Source organism: Propithecus coquereli, unplaced genomic scaffold (genome assembly GCF_000956105.1).
Source record: "Propithecus coquereli isolate 6110/MARCELLA unplaced genomic scaffold, Pcoq_1.0 Scaffold69, whole genome shotgun sequence".
Lineage (NCBI taxonomy): Eukaryota > Metazoa > Chordata > Mammalia > Primates > Indriidae > Propithecus > Propithecus coquereli.
In genome coordinates, this window is record NW_012152951.1 from 5,187,327 (window position 1) to 5,191,128 (window position 3,802).

The following is a 3,802-nucleotide window of genomic DNA, read 5'->3' on the forward strand; positions in this document are numbered from 1 at the left end:
GGAATCTGGGCACCCAGTTAGTAGGAAATTAGGAACAGAGCAGTTTGCATTTTGGAGACTGGCCTTGTCAAAAGTGTGGGTTTGGGGACGTCTTTTACTTGTTCGTCTCTGTTCTTTCATTACTATCCCCTAGTTCCTAAGGGGTTCCGGGTAAGTGGTTGAAAACAGATTTGTCAAAGGATAAATCTGTCATGAATTTCTATTCACCAACTCTGCATAGGCTGGCATTTTGTTTTCCTGTTGCAGGTTAAAGGTACAAGAAAAAAAATTTTTGTGTTTGCTCCAGAGAAAGATTTTGCAATTTATTATCATGTGCCTTTGTGGTTTATTTTGAGCTTTTGGAAGGACATAGCAATTTTTCTGAGTCTCAAAAGAATTAAATTTTTTTTTTCTGAACTTTTTATGTGCTTTTGATAAGTTTCATTGGGTTGGGTTATTTCATTTCTAATCTATTTTCAACTAATTATGTTCTAATTCTTTGGTAAGGTTTTCATAATTTAACAAGTTCTATCTGTAGCTCTTAAGGGATTTGTCCAAAAGCAAATGGGTTAAATATAAACGTTCTAGTACACAACTGATAACCTTGGTATACCGTGTGATCTTATGACGTACTAGTACTTTTTTAAAAGAAGTTTTGTCCACTTTCCACATGATGTTTATTTAAAAATTACAAATAGTTTGAACAGGTAATGTATACACATGGTTTAAAATTCTAAAAGGACAGAAGGATACAGTAGAAAGTTCTTCCTTTGTCTCCCAAAGGAAACTATTATTCCCATTGTCTTGGGTTTTCTCCAAGTGATCTATGCACATCTAAGTATTAATATCTACATAGACTTTTTTCCATTTTTATTTTTTAAACCTTAAAATTCATACTTAGCTTGGGCAACATAGCAAGATCCCATCTTTTATAAAAAATTAGCTGGGTATGGTTATGTGCACCTGTGGTCCCATCTACTAGGGAGGCTGAGGCAGGAGGCTCTGTCAAGCCCAGGAGTTCGAGGCTGCTGTGAGTTATGACCACACCACTGTACTCCAGCCTGGGTGACCCTGTCTCTAAAAATACATAAAATTCATTTTTGACCAGCAATGCCTACTTTACGTACCTATTAAGCCAATTTTCTACCATTAAAAAAAAAAACCCTATAGTAAATTTATAGCAAAGCAGTTTTCATAAAGCTTTCTTAAAGAAAAAGCTTCCTATAGGAATAGCACTATTTGGAGGGGATGTATCTAGAAAGAACACTGATTTCATATGAAAACAAAAGTGAACAATATTTTTCTAAACAACTTCTCATTAGGCACTTTAATAATACTTTTGAATGTCAAAGAACACACTCGTGAGTCTGAATCATTTAGTGTGTAGACTCCCAAATAAAAAACTTTCCTAAAGAAAAACAATAATCCCATTACTCTCAGGCAGTGAGGTCCAGAACACCAACTTACGATTTTATTAACTCAGGTTCAGGTGTTTATCACGCACTCAGCACAGAATTGTGGCACTGAAGGGCAAGATATTTTACATTTATATTTTATAGTGTATCCCTTTCTGTCCTTTAAAAAACTTAAATCATGTGTATGCATTATCTATTCAAACTACTTTGAATTAAAAAAATAAAGATAATGTGGAAAGTGTACGAGACTTTTAAAAAAAAAAGTGTTAGTACCTTACAAGATCAGAGTATACTAAAGCTATCAGTTGTAAACTACAACGTTCATATTTAACAAACTTGTTTTTGGACAAAACCCTTAAGAGCTAGAGATAGAACTTTGAGACAAAACTGACTTAGATGATAAAGAACCCGATTACACTCTAAGATTGGTATCCTGAAATCATTATTGAAACAAGAGAATAGTACATCCTATAGTGAGTCACTGAAGACAAGTTTTCCTGTATCTCTAACACAACCATATATATTAAAAAGTGTTTTTAAACCGAAACACACATAAAGCAAGCTCATATATTGGTCAGCTGCGGAATGCTGTGCCCAGAGGCTCGCAGGAACCCGACCAGCCTAACCCTGCATCTCCCCCAGGAACAACGGTTCAACAGGCACCGACTCAGCGTTGGTGGCGACTTCACAGACCATAACTGATGCGTACGGTGAGAACTGACTGTGGATATACTGGATATATGGTCTGATCTACGCAAGACGTGGTAGGAATCCTTCCCATTTTGAACTGGGAAGTCGAAACAGCATGGCTCTACTTTGAATTTTCCAAGTTTCTACAGCTTTTTCACCAATTGCTACCAACTTAAGCCAAGTGATGTCTTCCATCTTTTGTGTCTCTTATTTTCCATAGGTGTATCATCATGCCTTTCCTCAAATATAAAATTCCATCTATATTCTAGATAGACAGAACTGCCCATCCTTCTTGAGAGTTACATGTTTCCAAATCTCCACCCATCGGATCAGAGATGCCTGTTTTACTAGCAGAGCAGAAGCTCTGATTGGCTGCTGTGAGTGACATAGTTACATAAATAAATTTGTGTTGCAGATTTAAAAAACTAAATGTTATTAAACAATATTTCACCTGTTGCAAACATCAAACTTAACTTCTATCATCATCAACTTTTTCTACACAGAAACCCAACGCGCAACCTCTCCCTGTTGACTATGCTATTTGCTGGTCAACCTGAAGCTTCTAGTGTTTCCAGTTCCCTCTGCGGAACATTCTACGCCACTTATCAGAAGGTTCTTTCTTATTTGCTACTCTGGATGATTCTCATCTAAAATACTCCAGTTTTCCTTTTGTTGTTTGGAAAGGGAAACTATATTTTATTTTAACAAAACTCAAAAGAACGGTGATTTTCTGTAAAAAGCCGTTTCCTCTAAACAGAAAAAGGCCCGGCAAACAAAAAATTCTGCTATGAAGATTATAACATTCAGATCAACCGGGTTCTCCGTGCAAAGTGGTTCAGCGACTCGATCACTCTCTAAGAGCAAAACAGAGGTAACAACAGAACAGAAAGAAGGAATCAGTTTATCAAAACTACGTTAAGGGCAATGACCGTAATTATTTAGATGGAAAAAAGTTACATTATTTGTAGAAAATGAGTGCGGAAAAACAGGTTTCAAGATCATTTAGTCCAATTTTCTTCACCCAGATAAGGAAACTGAAGCCCAGAAGTTAGGCAACTTACCTGGGGTGAGAGTTAAGCTAAATGAATGCTTTTGCCTCTGTTTCTATCCATATAAACCCTGCTGTCCATATAAACACTAGAAATTCATTGGGATCAAGGAGGGTGCACTCTATAACCAAGAGACACAGAAACACGCCTCTTGGTTTACCTTCCAGTTTCTGGGCAAAACATTGTGTGAATGCAGTAATGAAGCCATCTAGAGTGAGGACAGGAAAGACAGCAATATCTTGCTTATCCACATTCCATAAATGTCCATGTTAAATTTGGTGTCAAATCCACACAACGGAGCAAAGTAAGAAGACACAGATTACGTGCTTAACAAGCATTTGTTTTTGGCGGTGTTGGTGGGGAACACGGGCGATGCAGAGCCAGTCCCTGGCTTTTCCGTACCACAAGGAGAAGAGAAAGTTGTGGGGAAATGTGTGACGTTAGAGTTATTTAAGGCTATTCAGAAATTTGGCATGTTCTTCTCCTCTTGGTAACAAAGTTTCTCCTCCTATCTTTGGACCAGTCTTTTCCTGGAAAAATGAAAATATTAAGAAAAGAAATGGTTCAGCATCATTTGCATGGGTCGCTAAAATTAGTCACAAATTCGTATGCGAATGACGTACCTTTAGCATCCCGTCCCGCTCCCACTTGTAGAGGCCACAATTACTG

General features: G+C 37.3%; 1 protein-coding gene across 1 annotated transcript in view; it reads left to right on the top strand.

Moving 5' to 3' along the window:
• UCMA (upper zone of growth plate and cartilage matrix associated) overlaps positions 1-3,802 on the top strand; it is a 20,979-nt gene that overhangs the window by 16,607 nt on the left and 570 nt on the right. The gene's annotated exons all lie outside the window — the stretch shown is intronic.